The sequence below is a fragment of the Phyllobates terribilis genome, unplaced genomic scaffold, assembly GCF_046119375.1.
Source record: "Phyllobates terribilis strain yellow unplaced genomic scaffold, ASM4611937v1 Scaffold_30__1_contigs__length_15301838, whole genome shotgun sequence".
Taxonomy (NCBI): Eukaryota; Metazoa; Chordata; class Amphibia; order Anura; family Dendrobatidae; genus Phyllobates; species Phyllobates terribilis.
Genome location: NW_027362790.1, coordinates 9799653 through 9812757, shown reverse-complemented (window position 1 = coordinate 9812757; position 13105 = coordinate 9799653). Strand labels below are relative to the sequence as shown.

The window sequence follows — 13105 nt, the reverse complement described above, 5'->3', positions numbered from 1 at the left end:
CTCTCTGCATCTGATCCTCTGCATCTGACTTGTTCTCTGCAGCTGACTGACTCTCTGCATCTGATCCTCTGCATCTGACCCTGTTCTTAGTTGGTGCCCACCTTATATACACCCTCTATGTGTGAGCTCAGGTGACCAGCACCCAATGAGCTCCTAACTTTACCCAGGCTGCTCCCCCTATCTGCCCCTACACTACTTGGGATGTACCACCTCCCTCCCACTCCAGCCAGGAACAGACTCGGTCGTACCTGCACATTTCTAAGTGGGAGTACCGTCGGTCTGTTCCCCGGAAATGGGATGTGTGTAGTGCATGCAGCCTACCGAGCTCAGTTCCACTCTCCATCCTTGCCCGGGAGTGGAATATCACACCTCTGGGTTGAGGTGCAATACTCCTGTAGCAGCCGAATCCTCAGGGTGCTACACGTGTCATAATAGGCTCTGAGCCTTTATATACCTGTGCACAGCAGCAGCCACCTTCAGTCTGCTGCTGGACAGCCAGCAGCAGCAGCAGCAGCAGGAGAGGTATGTAATCAGGAGCCCTCCTGCTAAGGGTAGACAGCTGCTCGTTCCACCCCACCCCCCGCCTTAATTGGTTCTCCTCCCTTCCAACGGTGTTGAGGCGGGTGGGAACAGCAGGGGGTGAAGGTGCTGTGTTTAAAGAGGTGGAGTTATGCAGATCTAAAACGCGTGGATTGCAGCAGCAGCAAGCCGAAAAGTGCAGGCATGTAAGGGATCTAGAGGTTGACAACATGTCTTCTTAACGGGAGTCCAGGAGCTCATCTCCACAAATGGACTTTTCAGGATCCTTGGGTGGCTCCGTAGTTTGAAACCAATTCTGGTTATCGCTTCTCGGCCTTTTGGCTAAGATCAAGTGTAGTATCTGTTCTTATCAGTTTAATATCTGATACGTCCCCTATCTGGGGACCATATATTAAATGGATTTTTAGAACAGGGAGATGGAAAAAGAGCTTGCTCTGTCCACTCCACGCATTGACCTGGTATTGCAGTATCTCCAGGACCGGTGCACCCCTTCTTTAATGCAGTTTCTAAAATCAGAAAGAATTGAATTCAATGTTTTTTGTTCATTTTGCTTGTTTGTCGGATTTTGGGATGGACTCTTTGGCTTTGCTTTTCTTCTCCTCATTGGATTTTTCATGTTCAAAGTTGCAGAAGCCAGATTACAAGCTCATTTTGGTTCAACTTCAGCAACTGTGCATTGCATTGCCATGTAATGTGATGCAATGCTATCTTTCTAGCTCTCCCTTTTTACTTCCTTTTGGATAAACAGACATATTAGGCAAGCGTTTTGGAGCTTTCACCTAAATAACTACAGGTGGTGAGATAAGCTGCACAATATAATTGACCTTTCAGTATATTGTTGCACACACACCATCTATTTAGCAAATGCCCTTGTTATCAACAGCAGCCTTTTAAACTCACCTGAGCTAACAGGTATGTGCGCTGGTTACTCTGCTGCGCTTAAAATTTCTTTTTTGGTTTGCTACAATGCCTTTTCTGAAACGTTGTCTCCTTCTGCTGGAACACTGACTTCTTTCATTTAATGCCTGCAGACTATAAAAGAGAACCCAACCCAAAAAGTTTGGTTGATTAGTCTGTGGCATTCTGTTAAACTGTTGCTTATGGCGGTCTCTGTGAGCTTCTCAGCGACATTCAGCCAGCCAGGTATCCTGCCTGCAGTAGATGGAATGTGGCAATGGAACGCTGGCTGCGCGTGTCATAATAGGCTCTGAGCCTTTATATACCTGTGCACAGCAGCAGCCACCTTCAGTCTGCTGCTGGACAGCCAGCAGCAGCAGCAGCAGGAGAGGTATGTAATCAGGAGCCCTCCTGCTAAGGGTAGACAGCTGCTCGTTCCACCCCACCCCCCGCCTTAATTGGTTCTCCTCCCTTCCAACGGTGTTGAGGCGGGTGGGAACAGCAGGGGGTGAAGGTGCTGTGTTTAAAGAGGTGGAGTTATGCAGATCTAAAACGCGTGGATTGCAGCAGCAGCAAGCCGAAAAGTGCAGGCATGTAAGGGATCTAGAGGTTGACAACATGTCTTCTTAACGGGAGTCCAGGAGCTCATCTCCACAAATGGACTTTTCAGGATCCTTGGGTGGCTCCGTAGTTTGAAACCAATTCTGGTTATCGCTTCTCGGCCTTTTGGCTAAGATCAAGTGTAGTATCTGTTCTTATCAGTTTAATATCTGATACGTCCCCTATCTGGGGACCATATATTAAATGGATTTTTAGAACAGGGAGATGGAAAAAGAGCTTGCTCTGTCCACTCCACGCATTGACCTGGTATTGCAGTATCTCCAGGACCGGTGCACCCCTTCTTTAATGCAGTTTCTAAAATCAGAAAGAATTGAATTCAATGTTTTTTGTTCATTTTGCTTGTTTGTCGGATTTTGGGATGGACTCTTTGGCTTTGCTTTTCTTCTCCTCATTGGATTTTTCATGTTCAAAGTTGCAGAAGCCAGATTACAAGCTCATTTTGGTTCAACTTCAGCAACTGTGCATTGCATTGCCATGTAATGTGATGCAATGCTATCTTTCTAGCTCTCCCTTTTTACTTCCTTTTGGATAAACAGACATATTAGGCAAGCATTTTGGAGCTTTCACCTAAATAACTACAGGTGGTGAGATAAGCTGCACAATATAATTGACCTTTCAGTATATTGTTGCACACACACCATCTATTTAGCAAATGCCCTTGTTATCAACAGCAGCCTTTTAAACTCACCTGAGCTAACAGGTATGTGCGCTGGTTACTCTGCTGCGCTTAAAATTTCTTTTTTGGTTTGCTACAATGCCTTTTCTGAAACGTTGTCTCCTTCTGCTGGAACACTGACTTCTTTCATTTAATGCCTGCAGACTATAAAAGAGAACCCAACCCAAAAAGTTTGGTTGATTAGTCTGTGGCATTCTGTTAAACTGTTGCTTATGGCGGTCTCTGTGAGCTTCTCAGCGACATTCAGCCAGCCAGGTATCCTGCCTGCAGTAGATGGAATGTGGCAATGGAACGCTGGCTGCGCGTGTCATAATAGGCTCTGAGCCTTTATATACCTGTGCACAGCAGCAGCCACCTTCAGTCTGCTGCTGGACAGCCAGCAGCAGCAGCAGCAGGAGAGGTATGTAATCAGGAGCCCTCCTGCTAAGGGTAGACAGCTGCTCGTTCCACCCCACCCCCCGCCTTAATTGGTTCTCCTCCCTTCCAACGGTGTTGAGGCGGGTGGGAACAGCAGGGGGTGAAGGTGCTGTGTTTAAAGAGGTGGAGTTATGCAGATCTAAAACGCGTGGATTGCAGCAGCAGCAAGCCGAAAAGTGCAGGCATGTAAGGGATCTAGAGGTTGACAACATGTCTTCTTAACGGGAGTCCAGGAGCTCATCTCCACAAATGGACTTTTCAGGATCCTTGGGTGGCTCCGTAGTTTGAAACCAATTCTGGTTATCGCTTCTCGGCCTTTTGGCTAAGATCAAGTGTAGTATCTGTTCTTATCAGTTTAATATCTGATACGTCCCCTATCTGGGGACCATATATTAAATGGATTTTTAGAACAGGGAGATGGAAAAAGAGCTTGCTCTGTCCACTCCACGCATTGACCTGGTATTGCAGTATCTCCAGGACCGGTGCACCCCTTCTTTAATGCAGTTTCTAAAATCAGAAAGAATTGAATTCAATGTTTTTTGTTCATTTTGCTTGTTTGTCGGATTTTGGGATGGACTCTTTGGCTTTGCTTTTCTTCTCCTCATTGGATTTTTCATGTTCAAAGTTGCAGAAGCCAGATTACAAGCTCATTTTGGTTCAACTTCAGCAACTGTGCATTGCATTGCCATGTAATGTGATGCAATGCTATCTTTCTAGCTCTCCCTTTTTACTTCCTTTTGGATAAACAGACATATTAGGCAAGCATTTTGGAGCTTTCACCTAAATAACTACAGGTGGTGAGATAAGCTGCACAATATAATTGACCTTTCAGTATATTGTTGCACACACACCATCTATTTAGCAAATGCCCTTGTTATCAACAGCAGCCTTTTAAACTCACCTGAGCTAACAGGTATGTGCGCTGGTTACTCTGCTGCGCTTAAAATTTCTTTTTTGGTTTGCTACAATGCCTTTTCTGAAACGTTGTCTCCTTCTGCTGGAACACTGACTTCTTTCATTTAATGCCTGCAGACTATAAAAGAGAACCCAACCCAAAAAGTTTGGTTGATTAGTCTGTGGCATTCTGTTAAACTGTTGCTTATGGCGGTCTCTGTGAGCTTCTCAGCGACATTCAGCCAGCCAGGTCTCCTGCCTGCAGTAGATGGAATGTGGCAATGGAACGCTGGCTGCGCGTGTCATAATAGGCTCTGAGCCTTTATATACCTGTGCACAGCAGCAGCCACCTTCAGTCTGCTGCTGGACAGCCAGCAGCAGCAGCAGCAGGAGAGGTATGTAATCAGGAGCCCTCCTGCTAAGGGTAGACAGCTGCTCGTTCCACCCCACCCCCCGCCTTAATTGGTTCTCCTCCCTTCCAACGGTGTTGAGGCGGGTGGGAACAGCAGGGGGTGAAGGTGCTGTGTTTAAAGAGGTGGAGTTATGCAGATCTAAAACGCGTGGATTGCAGCAGCAGCAAGCCGAAAAGTGCAGGCATGTAAGGGATCTAGAGGTTGACAACATGTCTTCTTAACGGGAGTCCAGGAGCTCATCTCCACAAATGGACTTTTCAGGATCCTTGGGTGGCTCCGTAGTTTGAAACCAATTCTGGTTATCGCTTCTCGGCCTTTTGGCTAAGATCAAGTGTAGTATCTGTTCTTATCAGTTTAATATCTGATACGTCCCCTATCTGGGGACCATATATTAAATGGATTTTTAGAACAGGGAGATGGAAAAAGAGCTTGCTCTGTCCACTCCACGCATTGACCTGGTATTGCAGTATCTCCAGGACCGGTGCACCCCTTCTTTAATGCAGTTTCTAAAATCAGAAAGAATTGAATTCAATGTTTTTTGTTCATTTTGCTTGTTTGTCGGATTTTGGGATGGACTCTTTGGCTTTGCTTTTCTTCTCCTCATTGGATTTTTCATGTTCAAAGTTGCAGAAGCCAGATTACAAGCTCATTTTGGTTCAACTTCAGCAACTGTGCATTGCATTGCCATGTAATGTGATGCAATGCTATCTTTCTAGCCCTCCCTTTTTACTTCCTTTTGGATAAACAGACATATTAGGCAAGCATTTTGGAGCTTTCACCTAAATAACTACAGGTGGTGAGATAAGCTGCACAATATAATTGACCTTTCAGTATATTGTTGCACACACACCATCTATTTAGCAAATGCCCTTGTTATCAACAGCAGCCTTTTAAACTCACCTGAGCTAACAGGTATGTGCGCTGGTTACTCTGCTGCGCTTAAAATTTCTTTTTTGGTTTGCTACAATGCCTTTTCTGAAACGTTGTCTCCTTCTGCTGGAACACTGACTTCTTTCATTTAATGCCTGCAGACTATAAAAGAGAACCCAACCCAAAAAGTTTGGTTGATTAGTCTGTGGCATTCTGTTAAACTGTTGCTTATGGCGGTCTCTGTGAGCTTCTCAGCGACATTCAGCCAGCCAGGTATCCTGCCTGCAGTAGATGGAATGTGGCAATGGAACGCTGGCTGCGCGTGTCATAATAGGCTCTGAGCCTTTATATACCTGTGCACAGCAGCAGCCACCTTCAGTCTGCTGCTGGACAGCCAGCAGCAGCAGCAGCAGGAGAGGTATGTAATCAGGAGCCCTCCTGCTAAGGGTAGACAGCTGCTCGTTCCACCCCACCCCCCGCCTTAATTGGTTCTCCTCCCTTCCAACGGTGTTGAGGCGGGTGGGAACAGCAGGGGGTGAAGGTGCTGTGTTTAAAGAGGTGGAGTTATGCAGATCTAAAACGCGTGGATTGCAGCAGCAGCAAGCCGAAAAGTGCAGGCATGTAAGGGATCTAGAGGTTGACAACATGTCTTCTTAACGGGAGTCCAGGAGCTCATCTCCACAAATGGACTTTTCAGGATCCTTGGGTGGCTCCGTAGTTTGAAACCAATTCTGGTTATCGCTTCTCGGCCTTTTGGCTAAGATCAAGTGTAGTATCTGTTCTTATCAGTTTAATATCTGATACGTCCCCTATCTGGGGACCATATATTAAATGGATTTTTAGAACAGGGAGATGGAAAAAGAGCTTGCTCTGTCCACTCCACGCATTGACCTGGTATTGCAGTATCTCCAGGACCGGTGCACCCCTTCTTTAATGCAGTTTCTAAAATCAGAAAGAATTGAATTCAATGTTTTTTGTTCATTTTGCTTGTTTGTCGGATTTTGGGATGGACTCTTTGGCTTTGCTTTTCTTCTCCTCATTGGATTTTTCATGTTCAAAGTTGCAGAAGCCAGATTACAAGCTCATTTTGGTTCAACTTCAGCAACTGTGCATTGCATTGCCATGTAATGTGATGCAATGCTATCTTTCTAGCTCTCCCTTTTTACTTCCTTTTGGATAAACAGACATATTAGGCAAGCATTTTGGAGCTTTTACCTAAATAACTACAGGTGGTGAGATAAGCTGCACAATATAATTGACCTTTCAGTATATTGTTGCACACACACCATCTATTTAGCAAATGCCCTTGTTATCAACAGCAGCCTTTTAAACTCACCTGAGCTAACAGGTATGTGCGCTGGTTACTCTGCTGCGCTTAAAATTTCTTTTTTGGTTTGCTACAATGCCTTTTCTGAAACGTTGTCTCCTTCTGCTGGAACACTGACTTCTTTCATTTAATGCCTGCAGACTATAAAAGAGAACCCAACCCAAAAAGTTTGGTTGATTAGTCTGTGGCATTCTGTTAAACTGTTGCTTATGGCGGTCTCTGTGAGCTTCTCAGCGACATTCAGCCAGCCAGGTATCCTGCCTGCAGTAGATGGAATGTGGCAATGGAACGCTGGCTGCGCGTGTCATAATAGGCTCTGAGCCTTTATATACCTGTGCACAGCAGCAGCCACCTTCAGTCTGCTGCTGGACAGCCAGCAGCAGCAGCAGCAGCAGGAGAGGTATGTAATCAGGAGCCCTCCTGCTAAGGGTAGACAGCTGCTCGTTCCACCCCACCCCCCGCCTTATTTGGTTCTCCTCCCTTCCAACGGTGTTGAGGCGGGTGGGAACAGCAGGGGGTGAAGGTGCTGTGTTTAAAGAGGTGGAGTTATGCAGATCTAAAACGCGTGGATTGCAGCAGCAGCAAGCCGAAAAGTGCAGGCATGTAAGGGATCTAGAGGTTGACAACATGTCTTCTTAACGGGAGTCCAGGAGCTCATCTCCACAAATGGACTTTTCAGGATCCTTGGGTGGCTCCGTAGTTTGAAACCAATTCTGGTTATCGCTTCTCGGCCTTTTGGCTAAGATCAAGTGTAGTATCTGTTCTTATCAGTTTAATATCTGATATGTCCCCTATCTGGGGACCATATATTAAATGGATTTTTAGAACAGGGAGATGGAAAAAGAGCTTGCTCTGTCCACTCCACGCATTGACCAGGTATTGCAGTATCTCCAGGACCGGTGCACCCCTTCTTTAATGCAGTTTCTAAAATCAGAAAGAATTGAATTCAATGTTTTTTGTTCATTTTGCTTGTTTGTCGGATTTTGGGATGTACTCTTTGGCTTTGCTTTTCTTCTCCTCATTGGATTTTTCATGTTCAAAGTTGCAGAAGCCAGATTACAAGCTCATTTTGGTTCAACTTCAGCAACTGTGCATTGCATTGCCATGTAATGTGATGCAATGCTATCTTTCTAGCTCTCCCTTTTTACTTCCTTTTGGATAAACAGACATATTAGGCAAGCATTTTGGAGCTTTCACCTAAATAACTACAGGTGGTGAGATAAGCTGCACAATATAATTGACCTTTCAGTATATTGTTGCACACACACCATCTATTTAGCAAATGCCCTTGTTATCAACAGCAGCCTTTTAAACTCACCTGAGCTAACAGGTATGTGCGCTGGTTACTCTGCTGCGCTTAAAATTTCTTTTTTGGTTTGCTACAATGCCTTTTCTGAAACGTTGTCTCCTTCTGCTGGAACACTGACTTCTTTCATTTAATGCCTGCAGACTATAAAAGAGAACCCAACCCAAAAAGTTTGGTTGATTAGTCTGTGGCATTCTGTTAAACTGTTGCTTATGGCGGTCTCTGTGAGCTTCTCAGCGACATTCAGCCAGCCAGGTCTCCTGCCTGCAGTAGATGGAATGTGGCAATGGAACGCTGGCTGCGCGTGTCATAATAGGCTCTGAGCCTTTATATACCTGTGCACAGCAGCAGCCACCTTCAGTCTGCTGCTGGACAGCCAGCAGCAGCAGCAGCAGGAGAGGTATGTAATCAGGAGCCCTCCTGCTAAGGGTAGACAGCTGCTCGTTCCACCCCACCCCCCGCCTTAATTGGTTCTCCTCCCTTCCAACGGTGTTGAGGCGGGTGGGAACAGCAGGGGGTGAAGGTGCTGTGTTTAAAGAGGTGGAGTTATGCAGATCTAAAACGCGTGGATTGCAGCAGCAGCAAGCCGAAAAGTGCAGGCATGTAAGGGATCTAGAGGTTGACAACATGTCTTCTTAACGGGAGTCCAGGAGCTCATCTCCACAAATGGACTTTTCAGGATCCTTGGGTGGCTCCGTAGTTTGAAACCAATTCTGGTTATCGCTTCTCGGCCTTTTGGCTAAGATCAAGTGTAGTATCTGTTCTTATCAGTTTAATATCTGATACGTCCCCTATCTGGGGACCATATATTAAATGGATTTTTAGAACAGGGAGATGGAAAAAGAGCTTGCTCTGTCCACTCCACGCATTGACCTGGTATTGCAGTATCTCCAGGACCGGTGCACCCCTTCTTTAATGCAGTTTCTAAAATCAGAAAGAATTGAATTCAATGTTTTTTGTTCATTTTGCTTGTTTGTCGGATTTTGGGATGGACTCTTTGGCTTTGCTTTTCTTCTCCTCATTGGATTTTTCATGTTCAAAGTTGCAGAAGCCAGATTACAAGCTCATTTTGGTTCAACTTCAGCAACTGTGCATTGCATTGCCATGTAATGTGATGCAATGCTATCTTTCTAGCCCTCCCTTTTTACTTCCTTTTGGATAAACAGACATATTAGGCAAGCATTTTGGAGCTTTCACCTAAATAACTACAGGTGGTGAGATAAGCTGCACAATATAATTGACCTTTCAGTATATTGTTGCACACACACCATCTATTTAGCAAATGCCCTTGTTATCAACAGCAGCCTTTTAAACTCACCTGAGCTAACAGGTATGTGCGCTGGTTACTCTGCTGCGCTTAAAATTTCTTTTTTGGTTTGCTACAATGCCTTTTCTGAAACGTTGTCTCCTTCTGCTGGAACACTGACTTCTTTCATTTAATGCCTGCAGACTATAAAAGAGAACCCAACCCAAAAAGTTTGGTTGATTAGTCTGTGGCATTCTGTTAAACTGTTGCTTATGGCGGTCTCTGTGAGCTTCTCAGCGACATTCAGCCAGCCAGGTATCCTGCCTGCAGTAGATGGAATGTGGCAATGGAACGCTGGCTGCGCGTGTCATAATAGGCTCTGAGCCTTTATATACCTGTGCACAGCAGCAGCCACCTTCAGTCTGCTGCTGGACAGCCAGCAGCAGCAGCAGCAGGAGAGGTATGTAATCAGGAGCCCTCCTGCTAAGGGTAGACAGCTGCTCGTTCCACCCCACCCCCCGCCTTAATTGGTTCTCCTCCCTTCCAACGGTGTTGAGGCGGGTGGGAACAGCAGGGGGTGAAGGTGCTGTGTTTAAAGAGGTGGAGTTATGCAGATCTAAAACGCGTGGATTGCAGCAGCAGCAAGCCGAAAAGTGCAGGCATGTAAGGGATCTAGAGGTTGACAACATGTCTTCTTAACGGGAGTCCAGGAGCTCATCTCCACAAATGGACTTTTCAGGATCCTTGGGTGGCTCCGTAGTTTGAAACCAATTCTGGTTATCGCTTCTCGGCCTTTTGGCTAAGATCAAGTGTAGTATCTGTTCTTATCAGTTTAATATCTGATACGTCCCCTATCTGGGGACCATATATTAAATGGATTTTTAGAACAGGGAGATGGAAAAAGAGCTTGCTCTGTCCACTCCACGCATTGACCTGGTATTGCAGTATCTCCAGGACCGGTGCACCCCTTCTTTAATGCAGTTTCTAAAATCAGAAAGAATTGAATTCAATGTTTTTTGTTCATTTTGCTTGTTTGTCGGATTTTGGGATGGACTCTTTGGCTTTGCTTTTCTTCTCCTCATTGGATTTTTCATGTTCAAAGTTGCAGAAGCCAGATTACAAGCTCATTTTGGTTCAACTTCAGCAACTGTGCATTGCATTGCCATGTAATGTGATGCAATGCTATCTTTCTAGCCCTCCCTTTTTACTTCCTTTTGGATAAACAGACATATTAGGCAAGCATTTTGGAGCTTTCACCTAAATAACTACAGGTGGTGAGATAAGCTGCACAATATAATTGACCTTTCAGTATATTGTTGCACACACACCATCTATTTAGCAAATGCCCTTGTTATCAACAGCAGCCTTTTAAACTCACCTGAGCTAACAGGTATGTGCGCTGGTTACTCTGCTGCGCTTAAAATTTCTTTTTTGGTTTGCTACAATGCCTTTTCTGAAACGTTGTCTCCTTCTGCTGGAACACTGACTTCTTTCATTTAATGCCTGCAGACTATAAAAGAGAACCCAACCCAAAAAGTTTGGTTGATTAGTCTGTGGCATTCTGTTAAACTGTTGCTTATGGCGGTCTCTGTGAGCTTCTCAGCGACATTCAGCCAGCCAGGTATCCTGCCTGCAGTAGATGGAATGTGGCAATGGAACGCTGGCTGCGCGTGTCATAATAGGCTCTGAGCCTTTATATACCTGTGCACAGCAGCAGCCACCTTCAGTCTGCTGCTGGACAGCCAGCAGCAGCAGCAGCAGGAGAGGTATGTAATCAGGAGCCCTCCTGCTAAGGGTAGACAGCTGCTCGTTCCACCCCACCCCCCGCCTTAATTGGTTCTCCTCCCTTCCAACGGTGTTGAGGCGGGTGGGAACAGCAGGGGGTGAAGGTGCTGTGTTTAAAGAGGTGGAGTTATGCAGATCTAAAACGCGTGGATTGCAGCAGCAGCAAGCCGAAAAGTGCAGGCATGTAAGGGATCTAGAGGTTGACAACATGTCTTCTTAACGGGAGTCCAGGAGCTCATCTCCACAAATGGACTTTTCAGGATCCTTGGGTGGCTCCGTAGTTTGAAACCAATTCTGGTTATCGCTTCTCGGCCTTTTGGCTAAGATCAAGTGTAGTATCTGTTCTTATCAGTTTAATATCTGATACGTCCCCTATCTGGGGACCATATATTAAATGGATTTTTAGAACAGGGAGATGGAAAAAGAGCTTGCTCTGTCCACTCCACGCATTGACCTGGTATTGCAGTATCTCCAGGACCGGTGCACCCCTTCTTTAATGCAGTTTCTAAAATCAGAAAGAATTGAATTCAATGTTTTTTGTTCATTTTGCTTGTTTGTCGGATTTTGGGATGGACTCTTTGGCTTTGCTTTTCTTCTCCTCATTGGATTTTTCATGTTCAAAGTTGCAGAAGCCAGATTACAAGCTCATTTTGGTTCAACTTCAGCAACTGTGCATTGCATTGCCATGTAATGTGATGCAATGCTATCTTTCTAGCTCTCCCTTTTTACTTCCTTTTGGATAAACAGACATATTAGGCAAGCATTTTGGAGCTTTTACCTAAATAACTACAGGTGGTGAGATAAGCTGCACAATATAATTGACCTTTCAGTATATTGTTGCACACACACCATCTATTTAGCAAATGCCCTTGTTATCAACAGCAGCCTTTTAAACTCACCTGAGCTAACAGGTATGTGCGCTGGTTACTCTGCTGCGCTTAAAATTTCTTTTTTGGTTTGCTACAATGCCTTTTCTGAAACGTTGTCTCCTTCTGCTGGAACACTGACTTCTTTCATTTAATGCCTGCAGACTATAAAAGAGAACCCAACCCAAAAAGTTTGGTTGATTAGTCTGTGGCATTCTGTTAAACTGTTGCTTATGGCGGTCTCTGTGAGCTTCTCAGCGACATTCAGCCAGCCAGGTATCCTGCCTGCAGTAGATGGAATGTGGCAATGGAACGCTGGCTGCGCGTGTCATAATAGGCTCTGAGCCTTTATATACCTGTGCACAGCAGCAGCCACCTTCAGTCTGCTGCTGGACAGCCAGCAGCAGCAGCAGCAGCAGGAGAGGTATGTAATCAGGAGCCCTCCTGCTAAGGGTAGACAGCTGCTCGTTCCACCCCACCCCCCGCCTTATTTGGTTCTCCTCCCTTCCAACGGTGTTGAGGCGGGTGGGAACAGCAGGGGGTGAAGGTGCTGTGTTTAAAGAGGTGGAGTTATGCAGATCTAAAACGCGTGGATTGCAGCAGCAGCAAGCCGAAAAGTGCAGGCATGTAAGGGATCTAGAGGTTGACAACATGTCTTCTTAACGGGAGTCCAGGAGCTCATCTCCACAAATGGACTTTTCAGGATCCTTGGGTGGCTCCGTAGTTTGAAACCAATTCTGGTTATCGCTTCTCGGCCTTTTGGCTAAGATCAAGTGTAGTATCTGTTCTTATCAGTTTAATATCTGATATGTCCCCTATCTGGGGACCATATATTAAATGGATTTTTAGAACAGGGAGATGGAAAAAGAGCTTGCTCTGTCCACTCCACGCATTGACCAGGTATTGCAGTATCTCCAGGACCGGTGCACCCCTTCTTTAATGCAGTTTCTAAAATCAGAAAGAATTGAATTCAATGTTTTTTGTTCATTTTGCTTGTTTGTCGGATTTTGGGATGTACTCTTTGGCTTTGCTTTTCTTCTCCTCATTGGATTTTTCATGTTCAAAGTTGCAGAAGCCAGATTACAAGCTCATTTTGGTTCAACTTCAGCAACTGTGCATTGCATTGCCATGTAATGTGATGCAATGCTATCTTTCTAGCTCTCCCTTTTTACTTCCTTTTGGATAAACAGACATATTAGGCAAGCATTTTGGAGCTTTCACCTAAATAACTACAGGTGGTGAGATAA

The 13105-nt window shown here is 45.3% G+C and overlaps 10 non-coding genes across 10 annotated transcripts; all 10 read left to right on the top strand.

Moving 5' to 3' along the window:
- The first annotated feature begins 841 nt into the window (after nucleotides 1–841).
- Nucleotides 842–1032, top strand: LOC141180353 (U2 spliceosomal RNA). Its single transcript, XR_012256107.1, has one exon. It is a non-coding gene; the product is annotated as a U2 spliceosomal RNA (small nuclear RNA).
- Nucleotides 1033–2147: 1115 nt separating this feature from the next.
- LOC141180352 (U2 spliceosomal RNA) lies at nucleotides 2148–2338 on the top strand. Its single transcript, XR_012256106.1, has one exon. It is a non-coding gene; the product is annotated as a U2 spliceosomal RNA (small nuclear RNA).
- A 1115-nt stretch (nucleotides 2339–3453) lies between these two features.
- LOC141180350 (U2 spliceosomal RNA) lies at nucleotides 3454–3644 on the top strand. Its single transcript, XR_012256105.1, has one exon. It is a non-coding gene; the product is annotated as a U2 spliceosomal RNA (small nuclear RNA).
- A 1115-nt stretch (nucleotides 3645–4759) lies between these two features.
- LOC141180349 (U2 spliceosomal RNA) lies at nucleotides 4760–4950 on the top strand. The gene has a single exon (XR_012256104.1). It is a non-coding gene; the product is annotated as a U2 spliceosomal RNA (small nuclear RNA).
- A 1115-nt stretch (nucleotides 4951–6065) lies between these two features.
- Nucleotides 6066–6256, top strand: LOC141180348 (U2 spliceosomal RNA). Its single transcript, XR_012256103.1, has one exon. It is a non-coding gene; the product is annotated as a U2 spliceosomal RNA (small nuclear RNA).
- A 1118-nt stretch (nucleotides 6257–7374) lies between these two features.
- Nucleotides 7375–7565, top strand: LOC141179497 (U2 spliceosomal RNA). The gene has a single exon (XR_012255507.1). It is a non-coding gene; the product is annotated as a U2 spliceosomal RNA (small nuclear RNA).
- Nucleotides 7566–8680: 1115 nt separating this feature from the next.
- LOC141180347 (U2 spliceosomal RNA) lies at nucleotides 8681–8871 on the top strand. Its single transcript, XR_012256102.1, has one exon. It is a non-coding gene; the product is annotated as a U2 spliceosomal RNA (small nuclear RNA).
- A 1115-nt stretch (nucleotides 8872–9986) lies between these two features.
- Nucleotides 9987–10177, top strand: LOC141180346 (U2 spliceosomal RNA). Its single transcript, XR_012256101.1, has one exon. It is a non-coding gene; the product is annotated as a U2 spliceosomal RNA (small nuclear RNA).
- A 1115-nt stretch (nucleotides 10178–11292) lies between these two features.
- Nucleotides 11293–11483, top strand: LOC141180345 (U2 spliceosomal RNA). The gene has a single exon (XR_012256100.1). It is a non-coding gene; the product is annotated as a U2 spliceosomal RNA (small nuclear RNA).
- A 1118-nt stretch (nucleotides 11484–12601) lies between these two features.
- LOC141179496 (U2 spliceosomal RNA) lies at nucleotides 12602–12792 on the top strand. Its single transcript, XR_012255506.1, has one exon. It is a non-coding gene; the product is annotated as a U2 spliceosomal RNA (small nuclear RNA).
- Nucleotides 12793–13105: the final 313 nt, after the last annotated feature.